This window comes from Martes martes, assembly GCF_963455335.1.
Source record: "Martes martes genome assembly, chromosome: 11".
In the NCBI taxonomy this organism is placed as follows: domain Eukaryota; kingdom Metazoa; phylum Chordata; class Mammalia; order Carnivora; family Mustelidae; genus Martes; species Martes martes.
The window spans coordinates 6,081,137-6,103,739 of NC_137899.1; positions in this window are offsets into that span (position 1 = coordinate 6,081,137).

The window sequence follows — 22,603 nt, forward strand, 5'->3', positions numbered from 1 at the left end:
TGCCTCTTAGTTCTGTTGACTGTTTTCCTTGCTGTGTAGAAACTTTTTATCATGAGGAAGTCTCAAAAGTTCATTTTTGCTTTTGTTTCCTAGGCTGTTGGAGATGTGTCATTAAATAAATCGCTGTGGCCAATGTTGAAGAGGTTACTGCCTATGTTCTGGGAAATTTCTACTCAGATAAAACTTCACATTTCTCAGAATATTTCTGAGATCCTGAAGGCCTCAGTTGACTACCCCTACTCAGCCTTTCCACCTGTGCTCTGCTATACAATCTAATATGGAAAATTTGAAAGCTTGCTTAAGGTTCAACTGGTATAGATCTACCTGTTGACTATTGAATACTTCAGTTAAAGTGTGAGACCTTCCTTATGGGGGTAAAGTAATTATCTTATATCTCCTGGCCCCTTTACCTTAAAATCTGGTATTTTTAGAAAAAATCTTGTTACATACTTTTGTTGAAGATGTTTTCTGGATTTTTTGTTTTATTTATTTATTTACTTATTATTTATTTTTTATTTATTTATTTATTTATTTATTGCTATCCCACTTCATTTATTAGTCTGGGGAAAGGATTGGATAAATCTAGTCTCGTGGCAATGTCATCACCTTGCCCACAAGATTAAGAACTATGGTTAATATCTGTGTATGATAACATCAGTATAAGTCCTTCTATGTGTCTGTTTTTATTTTTTATTACTTGTGCTCGTTCTATTACTGTGATCCTATCTCCATATTTGTCTGATTATTTTTGGTTCTGCACATGGCATTGTCTTTTCAAAATTGTTTATAGAAATATTATGAAGTCTAAGATTTTTTTTATTTTCTTGTTGAGTGTTTTGTTTGTTCAAGTTCTGCTGCTCTAGTCACAAATTAAGTATTAGTCAACTTTTAAATTATTCTCTTGTTCTTTTTTGTTGGGTGTTTTGTAAGATTTTTTTTTTTTTTTAAACATAGAGTATTTTCATTTGCTTCTGCCTGATGGCCTTGGTAATAGCAGTTTGAGACTAACTCAACAAATTTCATTTGGGGATTTAAAGTAATTCATAATTGAACTATAGCCCCCATGACAATGTACTTTCTTCTACAGAACACTTCTTTAAGATCACAAATCAAAGTGAGAAGTGTTCACCTAGATTCCCTTTACATACGCCTGGACTCTAATTTTCATTCTCTGAGCCCTATCAAACTAATCCTCTCTCTCTCTGCCCTCCCCTCAGCCTCAGCCAAATGTAAAGTTGCTCTAGCTAAGGAACTGATCTTCTTGAGTCCCTCCACATTTCCCTCCATAACTCTTCCTCATCCACATTCATATTTATTCATCTCTGCATATTTACATCTTTGAAAATATTTTGAACGTTTTTGTTGTTGTTGTTGTTGTTGTTGTTTGTTTTGTTTTGTGTTTAGTTTCTTCAGTGGAATAGTCATGTTATTGCCAGCAAGGCAAATATTCCCTGTAGAGGTTCTAACTACTTTTATGACTTTAAATATGCCCCTTACCTTTAAGAATGAAACAGAATGGGTGATATACTTCAGTACTTGGTAGTCATGCTTTCTTTTTAACCTGGAATATGTAAGCTAACTTGCACTTCTCAGAGAAACGTAGGGTACCAACTTCACTCTTCTATGAGTCTCAGCTTTGATCACTGTCCCCACTCAAACCAATGTTCTTTTCTGGGCAGGTGCAGGGAATAAGTTGTGGATATCCAGTATTTCAGAAAATACCCCATTTTACAAAGATTTCTAAGAAATAGTGTGATCATGAATTGTGAGGGGAAGAAACCATGAATGAGAAAAGGTAATGAATCTGGAGTGTCTCCATCTTAAGATAAAATCACAAGATGTTACACTTGTCTCTAACAAAATAAAATGTTTCCAATAATTAGCTGCAAATGGCAAAATTATTATACTTAAGCTTCTCTGTTCTCTGAGTTTTCCATATAGCACTACTTTTATTTAATGGTAGAAAACTGGTTTCTTACACATTATTTTATAAATTTTTTAAAGATTGTTATTTATTTATTTGACAGAGAGAGAGAAAGAGCATGAGCAGGGGGCAAAGGGAGATGAAGAAGCAGGCTTCCCTCTTCAAGGAACCTAATGTGGGACTTGATCCCAGGATCCTGGGATCATGACCTGAGCTGAAGGCAAATGCTTAACGTGAGCCGCCCAGGCACCCCAACATAATTTAAAAAATGTTACTTGTCAGATTTGAGCAAAGATAAAATATGTTTCTTTTACTAATATTCAATTTGTAATTTCTTTGCTTAAATATTTCTATAGTCTTTTACAATTGTGAAGGAAAACAAATATTCATTAAAGAAAAAAAATATATATATATATATATTTTTTTTAATTTGAAATAAAGTTTTTCAAATGACCAACCCCACTGGGTTACAAACTGTCACCTGCTGCACCCAGACTGCTGAACTATTTGACTGGGTGGTCATTCACTTTAAAGATCTATAGCTTTATGTTCCTTGTGCCATGGTACATAGAAGATATTCACATCTGTTTTACCATTCATTGATCTTCTGTCATGATTAACTTAATATTGACCTAACTAGCCATTTAAGCTTAACGAACTGTCAAGAATTGATGAAATTAAATGTTTTCACAATCTTATGAGTTAAATTCATTTGTTCACAATTTAATATTTTTTATAATATTGAAAGAATATTATAATAATGTCACCTGCTGCATTGTCTTTGTTAACTACCCAACATTTTCAATTATTCTTTTATCTTTTCTACCAAAGTTTGAAGTTGATCATTTATAATGTGCTTTTGGGAACTTTGGATTCAGTAATTGTTCAAGCAAACAGAATCTTCATTCTTTGTACCTAGACAGAAGTAGTTTTGAGTTGATTCTTATGTTTTTGAGTTTCTGGTTATCCCCCCCCCTTTTTTTTTAGAGAGAGAGAGAGAGAGAGAGGAGAAGAGAAATGAGCAGAAGGAGAGAGAAAACCTTAAGCAGACTCCATACACAGCATGGAGTCTGATGCAGGACTCATCTCAGAACCCTGAGAACATAACCTGAGCTGAAATCAAGAGTCAGCCACTTAGCCAACTGAGCCACCCAGGTACCCCTTTGATTGTTGTTTTGGCATAATTAACCCTAAGGAGTTTTCTTCTGGTTATTACAGAATTTGTCATGTTTGGAGAGGCAGTCAGATATTCAGATCCCCCTATGCACATAGTAAGGAATCAGTTGGGGGTATTCCAGAGGCCTGTGTAGAGGGGTCGCTAGATCTACAGCCTCTGACTAATCCATCCTGAGCTAGGGAACTTGTGGAAAAGATGGCAATCCTCATGGAGTCCTATTTCCAATAAGCTATTGACTAAATATCTGAAACAAATTGTCTTATTTTCTCTTTCCTCTCTGCCTCACAAATGTATTTACATGAAAAGTCATTAATAACTTATCTTTATTGAAACAACTTTCCTTTGTGATCCAACTATTTCTAGAAATCTCATTGTCCAAAGAATTTAAAGGCTTTCCACAGGATATGCAAAATGTTGTGAATTTAGAAGCTATAATCTCAAGCTTATCTTTTATATTCAGCCATTCTAGAACAAGGATATCATTGATAACTTAGAATGCATATATATGATTGCTTCATCATGACATTTCTGAAGATAATAAGCCAGTTATTTTACAGAATTTTTCATGTTTTCCAATTTTCATGTGTTCTCATGATTTCACTCATTATTGGAATTTGGCAAGAATATTACATTTGAGATACTAAGATCCTTGCATTGCATTCTATCTGAAAACACAGAATTTTGATTTGTCTAATAATTGGTAACATTAATTTAATTGAAAGCTAAAATACGTGGTTGAAATACTAAAAAATTGAAAGCCAGAAAGATAAGGCCAGCTTTTGGGGTTTTACGTCCTCCAGAAAAATCTGGTAGTTCTAGTGTTGTCTGTTGACTTCTGCTTCTGGTAGAGGTGCTAAGAAGCTGACAGGCTAAGCGAAAATACTAACCCACTCATGCGGCTAATGAGACAAAAGGTGTTCTCAACAAGAAAGGAGAGGCACCCTGTAATTATCATCCAATATTAAGTTGGGCTACAAAATGGTAAGGTTTATTTGAAACACACTTCTCCTCACAGGATCTGAAACCAACCTCTAGGCAAATCAATCCCTGATTTAATTAATTTGGTTGTACCCATGACATACTTATGTACTTCAAAAATTGAAAAATTTGTCTATATAAATGATTAGAAAACATTGCTAGTTTGACAAATTTATTGGATAAAATGTTAAAGTAAGATATTTGTGTACCTATATGCCAACAAAAAGCAGTATAACATTAAAAATTTTTTTCTTCTCTTGATGAATGTTCAATAATGTAAAGAAGTCAGTTTCCCCAGATTGAATTAAATTGATTTAAATTGACAAACGGATTCTACTTTCTACTTTCATATGGAAATAAGATGTGAAAGAGTAGCCAAGACATGTCATTCCCTATAAACATTGGTTTTCACTTCTCTTGTGTAAATAGCTAGGCATGCGAGCTGGGTTATGTAACAAATGTGTTTCATTTCTAAGAAACTGCCAAACTTTGTTCCAAAACAGCTGTAAAATTTTGCAACACCATTCACAATGCCTAAAAATCGCTCCACATCAATGCCAAAGCTCAGTACATTCAGTTTTTTTAACCCATTTAATATGTGAGTAGTGGTATTTCACTGTTTTGTTGTTGTTGTTGTTGTTTTGATATATATATTTTTTGTTGTTTTGATATAAATTAAAACCACAGTGATTATATATACCCCAAAACAGTGATATATATACACATCATAGTGATATACATACCTATGTGATATGTATATATAAAAAATAGTTTTTTTATATAACTGTTTTTTATATATACATATCACATAGGTATGTATATCACTATGATATGTATATATATCACTGTTTTGGTATATATATAATCACTGTGGTTTTAATTTGCATTTCCTTAATGGTAGGAAAGTACTTTCAAAAGCACTTCCCAAAGGATCCAATGGAAACATGTTTAACAGAGCAAGAGATGACTGGGGACATGTGGCTGGCAGTGACCACCGACTAATTTTTATTGGAAATCTAAGATTTTTTTAAAATGATCTAGATCTAGAATGGAAAAATTGCATGAAAACATTATAATATTTAATAGTATAAAAACATTATATTTATTTAAAATTGGAAGAAAAGAATGATAGAAGATAAATGTTTGTGAGCTTATTAATTTATGACAGAGTAACATGAGAGCCAAAGAACATTATTTAAAGATGCTTAAACAGCAGAAATCAAAATAAGTACATTATCAAACGTACTTTTAAAGGTGTCCACCTTTTAAAGGTGTCCACGTTGACAAACACGTGAAGCTCCGCATACACTAAAAGGAATAATAAATAAAATTTTAAAAAGCAAATCACATAAAGGAAAAAGTACAACAAATATCATAAAACACAAAGTAAACATCAGACAACACAGCATCTATTTCAAAAAGCAGAGAGTACTAAAAAAAAAGACATAACAATAGAAATCTGTAAGACAGATCTTACATACATGTTCATATATCATATACGCATGTACATATGACAATTTTATCCCAATAATAATGAATGCATTTTTTTAAAAAAGAGTGCTGCAACATTTTCATAGAACATAAGAATTTCGAGTAGTTAATTTTCATGCAGAAATCCTTATTAAATTATATGGGTCATAATTAATCTACCTCATTTTCATTAAATGTTATCTTCTTATTAAAACAAACTATATGGATTAGAAAAAAAAAATCCCATGCAATAATACATTAGAGTAATAATGAAAATCAGGTAAAATTTTACATATATTTGAAGATTTTATAACTCTATTAATCAACACTAAGTTCTAAATGGATATAAAATTCAAATTTTCAGGTTTTCTTAAAACAGCAACAATAACATCCTATAAACCAGAACCTATGGATAAAAATAAAGCAGCTGGAGCTTAGATATTTATTGAAATACAAATGAAATAGTAGAAAGGAAGAAATAAAGGCCAAATTCAAAAAGCATGGAGAGAGGTGCGTGGGTGGTTCAGTCAGTTATCAGTTGGACTTTTGATTTTGGCTCAGGTCATGATCTCAGGGTCATGAGAGGGAGCCAACCTCTGGCTCCCCTCTGAGCACATCAAGTATACTTAAGACGTTTTCTCTCCTTCTCCCTCTGTCCTTCCTTCCCCACTCACATGCACGCTTTCTCTCTCAATTAAAAAAAAAAAAAAAAAAAAGAGGGAGAAGCAAAAGAGAAACGTGAAGTGAAATGAAGAAGGAAGGAGATAATAAGGCCAAAAAGGGCAAAATCTAAAAGCAATGAAGAAGAGAAGAGAAGGATGGCAGAATGACAAAAAATATTATAATGCCAGTAGATGTTCTAATGATGTCCCAAAGAAGAAAAAAGGAAAACTAACTTTTTTGTCACAAAAAGAGCATAACATTGATGTGATCTGGATGTGGTCAGAAGTTACTTCCTGTGTGCTGAGAATTCCACCTACTGCTGTCATCTTGAAAATGAAGAAAGGAGGGCACAAGCCAAAGAATGTGGAGATGTCTGTCCTCTGGTGACAGACCACTGCTAATACCTCGATTTTAACCCAGTGAGACCTGTTTTGGACTTCTCACCTACATAGCATAAATAATAATCTTTTAAAGTTGCTAAATTTATGGTAACTTGTTATTTGTTAACAGGAAACTAATGCAAATATCTACAAAGAAAATATAGCTACTATCACACTTAAATGTGGCATGTGGGGCGCCTGGGTGGCTCAGTGGGTTAAAACCTCTGCCCTCGGCTCAGGTCATGATCCCAGGGTCCTGGGATCGAGCCCTGCATCCGGCTTTCTGCTCGGCAGGGAGCCTGCTTCCCCCTCTCTCTCTGCCTGTCTCTCTGCCTACTTGTGATCTCTGTCTGTCAAATAAATAAATAAATAAAAATCTTTAAAAAAATGTTAAAAAAAATGTGGCATATGGAACATGCAGTTGCTAAGATTGGGAACAATGTCAGGATGTCTGTTCTCATCATTTTATCATGTATTTTGAAGGTGACTTACAAAATTCAGTTAGACAAGAAAAGTAAATGGAAGTACCGTTATTTGAAATAAAAGGTAAAACTGTCTCCATTCAGAGACAACATGGTGTCTATGTAGAAAATTCTGAGAAATTTTCCAAAAAAAAGAGAGAAAAGAAAAGAAACAGCCAATGTGTTTTTACACTAATATCCGATTATTAGAAATATAAATTTTGAAATAATATCATTTACAAAATGAAAGACAAACTACTAGTTTGTATTAGCAATATGTAAGAATGACAGAGGACTTCTCTTTAGGATAGATAAAGAACTTTTACAATTTAATAACAAAAAAAATAAATTTTAATTATTTATTTAATTGTTGACTTTGGGATTAAAACTTTTATTTTACTTTTTATTTTACATTACTTTCAATTTTTTTTGAAGGAGAGAAATCAAGAGAGTTGTGGGGAAGGGGAAGAGAGAACGCGAGAGAGATTATCTTAACCAAGTACCATGCCAAGTGTGGAGCTCAACACGCGGCACACTCTCATAACCCTCATAACCCTGAGATCATGTCTGGACCCAAAATCAAGAGTTGCCTAACCAACTATGTCACCCAGGTGCACTGGGATAAAACTTTTAATAGATACTGTATACAGTGAGATATATGAATTCCAATAGAACGTGACAAAAGGACATTGAAAAGGACAATAAGGCACCATCACAGACCTCTAAGACTGACTGAAATTAAGGCTGGAATCCATGTATTGGAGAGGATTTAGAACAATAGATCTCCTGTACTTTGTTGATGAAAATATAAAATTGCACAACCAATTTGAAAACCATTTTATAAAATTAAACATAAACTTGCCAAGTGACCGAGTTATTCTACCTGTTATTTCTGAGACAAATGAAAACTTACACTTTCTAAACCCAGATTTATTGACAATGACCATGTGCTTAAAACAACCAAGTTATCCCCCAGTAGGTGAATGGATAAACATGTTGTGTTACCATCATACAATGGAATACTTCTCAGCATTAAAACAGGAAATGACACAAATGAATCTCAGTTACATTAGGCTAAGAAAAAGAAACCAGACAAAAAACAATGGTTGTTTCTCCTTGGTTCAAGGGTTAGAATGCAGAGCTGAGGCTCACTCCAAGTAGTGTGATGTATTACTAGTGTTTCTCCTTCCCACTCCACCCTGCATGACAGCTCATCATAACTTGAGTAGTGTGTTTCCAGATTTTGTTTCTTGGTTATTGACAAATTCCTTTTTGCCATGTAAGGTGGCATTGGCAATGTCTGGGGACTAGTGCATTAGGTCATGGACATCTTTGGATGACATTTGTTTGATTCCATTTGTATGAAATTTAAGAACAGGGAAAACTTAATCTGTAGTGATAGAGTATACTCAGTGTCTGGAGCTGGTGGTGGGGAGAGTGACTGAAAATTGGCATGAGACAGTTCTCTGGGAAGGTGGAAATGTTCTGTGTCTGGTCATTACACGAAAGATGATGATCATCACAAAGGAATTATATTTGTCAAAGTGGATCAAAGTGGACAGTGCACTTGATAGCTTAATAAATTTAGTTTAAAATAAAATCATAAGAAAAAATCAGTAGCATTTATATACACAAACAATGAATAGTTTGATGATATAAAGCAGAAGAAAGCATCTTTTTATTACGATTACGAAAGTTAAAAATACCCAGGAAGGCAGCATAACAAGAAATGTGCAAAATATCTATGGAGGACATTTTTAAATATCCCCGAGAGACACAAAAGTAGACTTGAGCAAGTGGCAAAATGTATCTCTTTTTTTTGATAGGATGATTCAAATTTATGACGTCGTTTCTCTTTTTGTGAATCCATACATATTATGTGATTGGATAAAAACCATACATTTTTTTCTAAAGTTAGATAAATTTATTGTGAAGATGATAAAGTTAAATCAACTCACTGAGTATGTGTAGGAGAATTTCAAAAAGGAAAATAACATGAAACAAAATTGCAGAAAAGTTTTGATGTTTATGTAGTAGGTTTGTTGTAATTTTTGTAATATCATAATTCTGGAAGTCTTTTTCTATGTATTATAAGATACAGCAAATGAGTAAAATTATTGATTGTTCTTGTAACCGGTGTTTTCATTATGGGTGAAGAGAAAACACACAGAAGAGGAAAATATAAGCAAGAATCCAATAGTTTGAATTTGAGGTTGTGAGTCTGAACACATGACTTCTGAATATGTTTTTCAGCCCCATCTACCAGAAGTGCTTAGAAGCAATGATGGCCAATTAGTGCTGAGAACAACCAGAGATTACTTTGTAAATATGTTTCCATATAAAAGGAATTGAGATTCCTTGGAGAAATGCCTGATTATGGGTTTCAGGCAGAAAAATAATAAAGCAACCATGAAACATTTTGTTTTTGTTTTTTTTCAGAAAGCAAGAGTAAGGATTTTTTTTCACAGATACAGAATATAGCCAGCCAATAAATGTAGAAAAATGGAGTGAATCAGAAAAATAATTGTTTCTCCACATTCTGTTTAATAATTGATTCAGGCAATTGCAATTAGTGAATAAACCTCTGGAAGAAATGAACAGAAGAATTTATGAAGACAAATATGGCCAATGCCAGTAATGAAAAGGGAATAGCACAACATACTGTAGATGTAAAGGGAATTAGAGAGTATTATCAGCAAGTTCATGCAAATAAAATTCAGATGAAATATATAGCTTGTAGAAAAACAATTTACTAAAACCCAAACAAAAGAAATAAAATCTAAGTAATATAGTAATTAAATAAATTGACTCCTAATTAGAAATTTCCCCAAAGAAAACTCCAAGCTTAAGTGACTCCTGTGATAAAGTCCAGTAAGTATTTAATGAAGACTAAAGTTAAGATTGTACCAATTCTTCCAGAGAATAGAAAAAATGGAAGTACTTCTGATTAATTTAGAGTATCCAGGATGACTTTGATGGACAACCCTGTCAAGGACATCATGAGAAATATATATGAGAGAGTAATCTCATTCATAAACATAGAAGCATATATCTTTAAAAGTTAACACAGTAAGTCCAAGGATATATAGTAAGGCGGCAAAGAACAAATTCATCTTATTCAAGAAAAATAAGCTTAATGTAACACTTGTCATTTTATTAATGTAATTTGATGCATGAACATAAAGGAAAATACTATAAATATGTCAATGGATACGGAAATCCCTTTACTTAATTAAGTAGTTTTTCCTCTAGACCAAAAGTTCTGGGCATTAGTGAGACATAGAAATAGAGAGGCATCTCTGGGAATCTTGAAAGCTGCATCCAATCATACACATACCCAATGGCCCAGGAATTTTACCATTAAGTACAAAAGCAACAGAAAAATATGCATGTATGTTGATCAACAATAAAAGCAAGACTATATGTTCTAGCCTCAAACTTGAGACAACCCTAAATTCCATCAGCCGTCAAATGCAGAAATTACCCTGACGTAAAATTTAGAAGCTAAATAAAGAGACTATCTCCCCTTTAGGTGAACCAAGACCAGTGGGATACGGGGCAGGTAGTCCCCCTCCCATTTTCACTTGCCATGGAACATTTTGAAGTTTACTTCGTCCTCCATCATTTTCACTGCAACGTGCACTCATTGTGAAGCAATAGCCAGTGAATTAACATTCCACATTGTATTGCTTTGTCTTCCTTCCCTCTCTTCCCTTTTGCTGATCCTTCATACCGTACGTAGACTGTCATCTTCCATATAAAGTGCTGACATCTTAACCCTTATTTCAGATTCTTGGCCTAGAACCTAGGCCAAGATATATATTTTCAAATTTATAAGAAAGTTTCTACTTGTATAGATTAATTTCACCACCCCCTGCCCCATGGTGCAGTTGGGTTCTGGTGACTCCACATCCTCAACAATACTTATTATTGTCAGGCATTTTGATTTTAGCCATCTTGTGGTCCTACTATGGTAGCTAATTGTAATTTTCATTTGTATTTCTATGATAACTAACAATGTTGAACACCTTGTCATAGAGTTTTAATATAGTTATAGGTCATTAAAAAAGTCATTCATTGTTTGTGAAAAGCTCACTCAAGTGGTTAGCCCATTTTTTTAATGGCTTGTATTTCTGTTACTGACCTTTTTTTAAAACAGAAATATAGTTGACACACAATGTTACATCAGTTTTGAGTGTACACATAAGGATTTGACAATTCTAAATTACACTATGCTCACCATATTGTTTTCTTTTATATATGTAAGTTATGAGTCCTTACCAGAAAGGTATGTTGTAGCCATCATATCCCACTCTATGACTTGCCTTTCACCATCATGATGTCATGTCACAGAAGTTCCTAAAAATTTAGCATTAAATTAAAATTAAAATTGAAATCTGTTTGTCATTTCTTAATGTTGGCCAGTGCTTGTTGCATCCTGGTTAAGAAGACTCTTCCCAACTCAAAGTCATGAGCATGGTCTATGTTTTCTTTTAAAAACCTCAAAGATTTACCATTGCTTATCTAGGATCCATTGAAAATAGATTTTTGTGTACAGTGTGACAGTGGGGTCAAGATTCATTTTTTCCCCTTATGTGGATACAGTGGAGCCACTGTCTATTACAAAGATTAGTTTTTCATTACTGCCCTACAGGTATCATTGTCAGAAGCTCAAGTTCACCAAGCAGGATAAATTGAATAGAGACACATCTAAGGGCTTCATAATCGAACTACTGAAAAGTCATACCCCTGAAACAAAGAATACATTATATGTTAATTAAAAAAATATATATAGAGAGAAAAAACAAATGACATATGGGGAGAAGTGATACAAATGACCAATTACTTCTTGTCAGAAACAATGGAGACTAGAAGACAGGAAAACACTATCTTGAAAATACTGAAAGATAAAAAGAACTGCCAACCCAGAACTCTATAGTCCATGAGATACCCTTTAAGAATGAAGGTGAATTAAACATATTTTCAGAAAAGTGCATTTGTCACCAGTTGACCACAGAGATTCCCAAGAAGGTTACTTAGGCTGAGACAGAATGATGTCGAATAATAACTTACACCCTCAGAAAGAAAGAGAGAGCATCAGAAATGGTAAATGTGTGGGTAAATGTAAAAGGTTATATAACTCTTAAGTTCTTTGCAATCCATACAGCTGTTACATATGGTACCTGTTGCATCAATAATGCTGGTCACAATAAATGGATCTACATAAATTCAAGGTTTTTGCATTTTTCAGGGAATGGTAAAATATTAACTCTAAATTGAAAAGGTAAGAGTGTATACTATGATCCCTGGAGTGACCACTTCCAAGTATATAAAGGGTTATGCTTAAAAGGCCAAGATGTGAATTAATGGAATTTTAAAATAACTACATATTATAAAATGTGCCCAAGACTTTTGTGGTCAAATTATGCTGGGAAAAAAATTAAAGACCTATGGATGCTGAGAGGTATACAACGTCCTACGGATTGTGAGGCTAAATGTATTGAAGGCATCAATTATCTGAAAAATTGAATTGTAGACTTAATCCATCTTCAATCAAATTCCCCAACAGAGCATTTTATGAGAATTAATAAGCTTATTCTAAAATTTACATGGAAATGAAGAGACCAAGAGGAGTTTAGACACACTTGATGAAAAAGAATAAAGCAGAAAGCTTTGCTCAATCAGCTATTGGGAGTGAAAATAGAACTAATATAATGAACACAGCATGATTTTAGTGCAGAGAGAGACAGAGAGACAGAAGAGACAGAACACCAAGTCCACAAACAGATCCCTGAAACTGGTGAATGGCAGAGGTGCCCTATAGCACCATATGCAAGGAATGGTTACTTCAGTGAGTGTTGGTTGGTTGGATGATAGACTTCTGAGGTATTTAAAGAAAAAAAAAAGGGAGGGGGTCCTATCCATACACAACTATCAGCTTCAAGAGATTACAAACTTAATTACTTAAGTCAAAATTATAATGATTATAGGACATAATATATTCTCGGGTCATTAAGACTTCAGAGAACATCTGAGTTCCTTAATAAGAAACATTTTAGTGTCAAGAAAATTGCCATTTAAATTGCCATTTAAAAGCACAATGAGAAACAAGTAAAAACAATCTAATGGCCAAAAATTTTAAAGTCGTAGGAAAAAACACCCTCAGAGCAACAGAAACTTCCATATGTTTCAGAGGAGAAGGTTAATTGGCACCTGCCACTTGGAATACAGTTTGGCAGCCTCTGTGAACGTTGACTACAAAGGCCTCAGTATTTCATGCTTGGATAAACGTCCTCAAAGAGTCCACTCATGTGTGCTTCAGGTTTATGCACAGGGTGCCACGGCAGTTAAAAAGAAGAGAAAAAATGAAAAATGTCTGTCAAAAAGTGAATTGACCAATACCTTATACTCTGCAGTGGTGGTGCTGTGCAAACAAGCAAGGAAGAGGGGCGCCTGGGTGGCTCAGTGGGTTAAGCCTCTGGCTTCAGCTCGGGTCATGATCTCAGGGTCCTGGGATCGAGCCCCACATCGGGCTCTCTGCTCAGCGGGGAGCCTGCTTCCCTTCTCTCTCTCTCTGCCTGCCTCTCTGCCTACTTGTGATCTCTGTCAAATAAATAAAATCTTTAAAAAGAAAAAAAAAAAAAGGAAGGAAGAAAAGAACACGTGGGAAATGATTCAAGTTGTGGGTTTCCAAGAGCAAGGACACAGGTACAGTTGATAAATTGAGGGATTGTCACAAAGTTCAGGTGGGTGGTTCCCCAGGCTGAGGTGTGGCTGTGAATGGAATGTGACAGAGTGGGGGTTTCTAGGATGGGGGTTGTTTTAGGGTACTCGTTCTATAATGATTTCTAATTAGGTGTGATTTTATGTTACCTGCTGCTCGTGGAGGCATTGTATGTTATACTCAAACATGTAGGTGACATGCAGGTTACTGAGAGTCTCCTGGCTCCAGACGGATCACGTGCCTCCCGTTCAGCTCAGGACCCCCGCAGGCATCTCATCCTTATACAGCACAAATTCTAGGCATGAACTCACGGGAAAGCCGCATCACCTCAGCACGAAAACCCGCTCACTTTCCTTCACCTGCCAAACCAAATGAAGCTGCAAGATGTCACAGGGTGTTAAGTGGAGAAAAATTTGCAGAGAGAAACTATTCACAGAGTTTACATTCCTCCTCAAAATGTGGTCTTCTCACCACACACTCACACGGATGCTCTGATAGTGGGAACGAAAAAGGAAGAGCACTGCTGTGTGTCTCTGTCCTGTAGATGCCATTCCTAGGGTAACAAATACTTAGTAGAAGCTATTTTTTAGACTGTCTTGGAAGATCATAAATATATCTTTACAATTACCTATAGTGATCATAACAACCACACCACAATATAATGATAATGATGATGAGATCTGGCATGTGCTGAAACCTTGTGACCCACCTCTTTTTTTTTTTTTTAAGATTTAAGCAGAGGGAGAGGCAGAAACAGGCTCCCCGCTGAGCAGGGAGCCTGATATGGGAGTCGATCCCAGGACCCTGGGATCACGACCTGAGCTGAAGGCAGTCGCTCAACCAACTGAGCCACCCAGGTGCCCTACTATAGAGATTTTATACGTGGGAGAACAAGTTCTTCTTTTTCTTTCTTCTCTCTTCATAAACCAGAGTGATTGTTGTGTGCATGAATAAATAAAACGTGTAATTAATTGAAATTCATTTTCACTGAAGCATAGATTTCAGGCTGACTTTGGGGGCAATTAAAGAAGAGAGCGTGACCAGCCCTCTCTCTGTCAATGTAGTGTTACATAAGATTATGGCCACATTTTACGCCGACCCTTAGAACAACATGGTCTACTCTGATTAAATGCTTCTAAATACCTCAATATTTCCATGAAAAAATAACATAATTTTTATCACTAAAAGTGTATGTTCTTTCTGAGTTCTCCTGGTTATACAGTCAGTAACTTTCTTGATAAATAAAGTTGTTTCCTTTACATAATGTCTTTACATCAAATATAAAAATATATAGTTAGATTTTCCTAGGTCCGTGATGAATATAACAAAGCTAATTTTTACATTACTGTGTCACGTGCTAGGTTAACACTTAGCATTTTCTAACAGAATATGTTACTTGGCTGGAATTTTATTTTGACTTCAGGCAATTTTACTTTTCTTGATATGGAAGTAAGATGATTTTAAAAGTGTATTTAAAAATTCTTTGTCACAGAATTTTGGGGAGGCAGTGCCACTGTATCTTAGAACCCTGGAAAAAAACGCACATGCATGTCTCTGCACACCCCACCCGGGGGATGACATGCTGATCCTGACAACTGGGATGGGGCTTCAGAGAGTGAGAGATGCCCTTGCAGAAGACACAGCTGCCACCGTCATTCACATGCAGACACACCATAGCTTCTAAACCTCATACACAGGCACGGTTCATTTCCTCTGGACCTCATCTATGCAGTACTCAATTTAAATAATTTAAATAATTTTCTTGTGTGATATTACTCCTCTCAGGAAAATTTGTTGTTAAAAATAAAGGGCAGGGGTGTCTGGGTGGCTGCGTTGGTTAAGCATCTGCCTTCAGCTCAGGTCATGATCTCGGCATCCTGGGATGGAGCCCCGCCTCGGGCTCTCTGTTTAGCGGGAAGCCTGCTTCTTCGTTCTCTCTGCCCCCCGCCCTGCTCATGTGCTTCCTCTCACTCTCTCTAAAATAAATCCTAAAAAAAAAAAAAAAAAGAAAGAAAAGAAAAGAAAAGAAGCTACAATTCAGAGAAAAGAGAAGAAGCTGTGATTTTGTGGAGGAACATGAGGCTTTAACATCAACTCTTGATGACATCCCTTGACGTTCTGTCTCTCAAAGTTCCACTCTTCTGGGGCTGCAGCGGCCATCAAGCAACACACTGACACAATCCCTATGGAGACCCCAATGCGGGAGCACCTATTTACTGGTCTTCTGCCCTTCCTCCATCTACTCTCTCATTTTGTGTATGGAGGGCTGCCTGACAGAAACTTCCACCAATGGCTAAGATGTGCAGCCAGCCAGAGGAACACTGGGGAGAAGACCCTGGGGGTCTATAGCTCAGCTTCTCCCTCCCATTCTGATCTCCTGCTAGATTTCTTGTTGGCTAAATTTAGTGAGCAACCAGGATAGACAAGAGTCCCAGTGCTATTGTCCATACAAGTCATCTTTCCGGAGTGAAAAGCAGAGTGAGAAGGGTGACTTGTGACTGGGTCTGGGCATATTGAAGATTTCCCACAGGCGCCAGCCATCTTGCTTCGAGAATCCATGTGAAGTTCCTTCAGCCACTGAATCATTTGGGGATGATGTCCATTCAGCCATCTCCCCCTCTAAAAATCTAAATTCTTAGCCACTGTCTGTGCACTTCATGTAAGTTATTGGGGGATGTGTTTTTATAAAACACATTTGCTACAGGTCACTAATTTGATTACACATCTTGTGTCCTGCTTCCTTGGGCAGCCCCTGGCTCAATGTAGTTCTTTAATTTTTTTTTGTCTTTGCCTTCTTCGGTGTCCGGTTGCCACAATGTCCCATTATTCAGGGCTGTCGGAAAGAGAAGTGCTAAGAGGCTTCTCAGAAACTCTCTCAGGCTCCAGAGGTAATTCTTCCTTGTTGTTTGGCAGCAACCCAATTTTCACTCCACAGCCTGGGTCAGCCCCTCTTGGCAGTAGAACCACTCCCTCCCCTCCTAGTTGTATTATTGGTTTGAGCAGCTTGATGGCCAGGGGTAGACCTAGTGTCCTTTTCACCAAAATCATGACTACATTCCCACTTGGGAGAATTTCTTATTTGGGCATCAGTAAGTCAGTATCACAAGGTTGAAGAGACACATTCTACACCTATTTTTTAACTGTGTTTTCCCATGATTTATTATTTCAATAGATGCAGAAAAAACATTTGACAAGATTCAACATCCATTCATCATAAGCACGCTCAACAAAATGGGGTTAGAGAGAGCATACCTAAACATAATTAAGGCCATATATGAAAAACTCACAGATAACATCATCCTCAATGGGGAAAAACTGAGGATTTTTTCCCCTAAGATCAAAAACAAGACAGGAATATTCACTTTTATCCAATATAGTACTAAAAGGCCTAGCCTACAGTCAAGCAACAAAGAAATAAGAGACACTAGGGGTGCCTGGGTGGCTCAGTGGGTTAAGTATCTGTCTTCGGCTCAGGTCATGATCTCAGGGTCCTGGGATTGAGTCCGGCATCAGGTTCTCTGCTCATCTGGGAGCCTGCTTCCCCCTCTCTCTCTGCCTGCCTCTCTGCCAACTTGTGATCTCTCTCTGTCAAATAAAAACAAAACAAAACAAACAAAACAAAACACCCAAAAACCAAAAAAACAAATAAGAGACACCATAGTGGTAAAGAAGTTAAACTGTCACTATTTACAGATGACATGATACTATACATAGAAAATCCTAACAATCTCACCCCAAAACTGCTAGAAGTAATAAACAAATTCAGTAAATTGGCAAGATACAAAATTAATACTCAGAAATCACTAGCCTATCTAGACACTAACAATGAAGTTGCAGAAAAAGAAATTCAAAAACAACATTTACATTTACACCAAACATAATAAAATGCCTAGGAATAAACTTAACCAAACAGGTAAAAGAACTCTGTTCTAAAAACTATAAAAGACTCATGAAATAAATTAAAAATGGCACAATTAAATGGAAATATATTCCATGTTCATTGATTGGAGAGTAAATATTGTCAAAATGTCCATATTACCCAAAACAATATACAGATTCAATGCAATCATTATCAAAGCACGAACAGCATTTTTTTTTTTCAAAACTAGAACAAATAACTCTAAAATTTGCATGGATCCACAGAAGATCCCAAATAGCCAAAGCAATCATGAGAAAGAAAAACAAAGCTGGAGGTATCACAATTCTATATTTCAAGATATGCTACAAGGCTATAATATTCAAGACTATGGTACTGACACAGAAATACATGTTTATGTATTTCAATAGAACAAGATAGAGACTCCAGAAGGAAACCCACATGTCAATTAAACTATGACTAAGGAGGCAAGAATATACAGTGAGAATAGGCAATCTCTTCAACAAATGGTGCTGGAAAAACTGGACAACTACAAGCAAAAAGAATGAAACTGGATCCTTTCCTTACACCATACAGAAAAATAAATTCAAAATGGATGGAAGACCTAAGTGTGAGATCTGAAACCATACAAATCCTAGAAGAGAGTACAGGCAGTAATTTCTCTGACATCAGCCAAAGCAACATTTCTCTAGATAGGTATCCTAAGGCAAGGGAAGCAAAAGCAAAAATAAACTATAGAGACTACATCAACATAAAAAGCATTTGCACAGCAAAGGGAACCATCAATGAAACCAAAAGACAACATGGGAGAAGGTATTTGCAAATGATATATCTGATAAGCGGCAAATACCCAAAATAAACAAAGAACTCATAAACTCAACACTCAAAAACACAAAAACAATCCAATTAAAATCCTTTAGGCTGGAGATTATGCTGAGTGAAATAAGTCAAGCAGAGACAGTCAATTATCATATGGTTTCACTTACTTGTGGAGCATAAGGAATAACACGGAGGACATTAGGAGGTGGAGAGGAGAAGTGAGTTGGGGGGAATTGGAGGGGAGACAAACCATGAGAGACTGTGGACTCTGAGGAACTGACTGAGGGTTTTGGAGGGGAAGGAGGTGGGGGGATGGGTGAGCCTGGTCATGGGTATTATGGAGGTCACATATTGCACGGAGCACTGGGTGTGGTGCATAAACAATGAATCTTGAAACACTGAAAAAATAAAATTTTAAAAATAAATAAAAATTAAAATGTAAAAATTAAAAAAAAAAATCTTTTAGACAGAAGACCTGAGCAGACATTTTTCCAAAGAAGACATATAGATAACCAAGAGACACATGAAAAGATGCCCAACATCACTAATAATTAGGAAAATCAAAATAAAAACTACAGGGGCACCTGGGTGGCTCAGTGCGTTAAGCCTCTGCCTTCAGCTCAGGTCATGATCTCAGGGTTCTGGGATTGAGCCCCGCATCAGGCTCTCTGCTCAATGGGAAGCCTGCTTCCTTCTCTCTCTCTGCCTGCCTCTCTGTCTACTTGTGATCTCTCTCTCTGTCAAATAAATAAATAAAATCTTTTAAAAAAAGAAAAGAAAAGAAAAACTACATTGAGATATTAACTCACACCTTTTAGAATGGGTAAAATCAAGAAGACAAGGAACAACACGTATTGAGGATGTGGAGAAAAAGGAACCCTCTTGCATTGTTGTTGAGAACGCAAATTGATGCAGCCACTGTAGAAAAAAGTATGGAGGTTCCTCAAGAAACTAAAAATAGAAATACTATGGTATGATGCAATAATTTCACTGTTAGGTGTTTGCCCAGGGAAAACAATAACACTACGTTGGAAAGATATATTCACTCCTGTGTTTACTGCAGCATTATTTGCAATAGCCAAGACATGAAAGCAGCCTACATGTCCATCAATGATGCACAGATGAGAAAAATGTGTTATAGATACAAAATGGGGTATTACACAGCCATAAAAAAGAAGGATGAGATCCTGCCATTAAAACAACATGGATGGATCTAGAGGGTATTGTGCTGAGTGAAATAAGCCAGTCTGAGAAAGACAAATACCATCTGATTTCATTTATAAATGCAATTCACTTGATCCTACCCAAAAGGCCAAGAAGTGATATAAATGCAATCCAAAAAAAAAAAAAAAAAGAAGAAATAAACAAAAAGCAGAATCAGAACTATAGATATTGAGAACGAATTGATGGTTGCTGGTAGGGGGAGGCAGCTGGGCAAAATGGGTGAGGGAGAGATGGAGATAAAGCCCTCTAGTTCCAGAATGAGTGAGTCAAAGGAATAAAAAGCAGAGCATAAGGAATATAGTCAGTGATATTATAATAGCCATGTAATGGGACAGATGGTAGCCCTACTTGTGGTGAGCACAGCATAATGCATAAACTTACCAAATCATGGAGTTTTGCACTCGAATCTAATGTAACATTGAGTGTCAGCTCTACTCTAATAAGTGTGTGTGTGTGTGTGTGTGTGTGTGTGTGTGTGTGTGTGTGCAGTCATTTAAACAGGAACGCTTCTGAGAGTAAGGGACTTAGCATTTTGGCAGATAGCAGGCATACATTGGGACTGTCCAGGCAAACCAGGACACATGGTCAACCAGATCTGGTTGGAGAAAGAGGTTGATGGCATTAGAAGTCCACATGCATTGTTACTAATTTTCCATTTGACATTCTCTTATCTCCCCCCCCTTTTTTTTTGGTGGAGAGAAGTGCAAAGAGAAACACCCCCATATTTCTCCTTTTACAAAGGATATTCTGGCATAGCTTTTGGGCACATCATCAATGCTGTTGAGCTGACCTTCAGGTGGTTTTTCTCTGGTTTATCTCAGGTTTAAGAGTCAAATTTTATCACAGTTGCCTTTTGCAACAGCTAAAGGAGCAAGTTACAGGTGGTGTGCATCTGCCTCACATCCTGTGATTGGAATTTGACGGTGTCAGTAATCTCTGTGACCCCAGGAATGTGGTATTGTTTTTGGTTTGCACTCTGACTTGGGATGAGATGAGGGATGGGATGAGGCCATAGGAGAATATTTCAGGGGATGCCACTTGGTATCACAGTACAAGACAAATTTCTTCCCATTGTATATTCTGAAGCTCAGGAGAGGGCTCCCCGGACCACTGTGAGATGCCTTGGCCAAAACTCCATCTATACTTAGGCCTCCGATAGCACCGGCATCCGCTTTGCACCACAACAGCACTTCAAGTCCAAGGGATTAGAGTGTCAAATCAAAGACAGTATGGGAATTTTTTATTTTGGTGAACAGTAAGAAAGGGGGAAAAAAAGAGAGAGAGAGAGAGAGATACTGATAGCTATTCTTTGTAAGCTGGAAAGGCCCTTGTATGTCTTATTGAACACCAAGAATGTCACAGAACACACACATTAGATGATGTCATTGTGATAGAAAGACACAAAAACAAACAAAAACAAACTTAAAGCAGAAACAAAACATGGCTTTATAATGTCAAACACAGACAAACAGATAAATACACACAAATAAATACCTGTGAAGCTACAATATTTACCAAAGTCTTCAATCTGGATAACAAGGATAACTGCAAGTGGCAAGATTCAAGGAGAGATTTAGCATTGCTCCATCATCCCAGATAAAAGGCATCCAGATGTCAATCACTGAATTCATTTTGAATGTTTCTGACAACTCCCAATCTGAAGCAAAGTCCTACTTTCCTGACTTTCCCCAAAATTATTTATTGCAAGTCTCAATCCTAATATAATTTTGATGTTTAATTTTTTTTAAGATTTTATTTATTTATTTATTTGACAGACAGAGATCACAAGTAGGCAGAAAGGCAGGCAGAGACAGAGAGAGGGGGAAGCAGGCTCCCTGCTGAGTAGAGAGCCTGATGCAGGGCTCAGTCCCAGGACCCTGGGATCATGACCTGAGCCGAAGGCAGAGGCTTTAACCTGCTGAGCCACCAAAGTGCCCCTTGATGTTTAATTTTATGTATGAAGTTTTTTAGACCATCATGCCCAACTCTTTGGTCAAATGTAATTCTGGATGTTTCTGTGAAAATACTTTTTATATGAAAATGTTTAAAATCATTGGGCCTTGAGTAACTAACTTTCATAATGTGGGTGGGCCCCATCGAATCAGTTGAAGGCCTGTATAGAACAAAGGCTTATTCCCACTGCCTCCACTTCTGCTGAAGAAGAAGGAATACTGCCAAAGACTGCCTCTGGACCTGAACACTAAGTCTTCTCCAGTCTGCTGGCTTATTCTATAGATTTTGGATGTGTACTTCCATAATCATGGGTGCCAATTCCTTAAAATTCTCTCTATCTCTGTTTATCTATCTATATATATAACGTATATACATATGCATCTCGATGGTTCTGTTTCTCTGAAGAATCCTGGCCAATTCAGGATTGGCCTAACACCAGGGTGTTCTCCTAACACCCCCTTGCTAAGACACTCTATGGTTCTTCAATGTGCACGGTCTCCCCTGTTGCAGCAAACAGGAACACCCCACATCATCAGTTGCAGGTGTTCCTCATCGTCTTTGGGCTCAGGGACTTAATTGTAGTTATCCTTGTCAATAGTCCAAGGTCTCTTTGGCTAAAGTTTGGGGGAAGACTCTGGAAAAATACCTTTGACTTGTTGTAGCATTCACTTATTTTCTGGAATTCTGATCACTGGAGATCCCTGTGGGTCAAATGACCCTTAGTTCCAGAGCTCTTTATTTCCACCGAGACTAGAAAATCTAATTCCACCACAGCACTCTCACCACAGGTTCCTCTCTCTGAGCCATAAATGACAGAAAAATTTCAAGGACACTGGGCACTGCTTACCAAATTATTTTGCATCAATGAAGAGAGTGTCTTGGGGGCTCTCCTGGGGAGCATGATTAGAGGCGGAGTGGCCTGTCTGTATGCAATCCTCTCAAGAAATGCCATC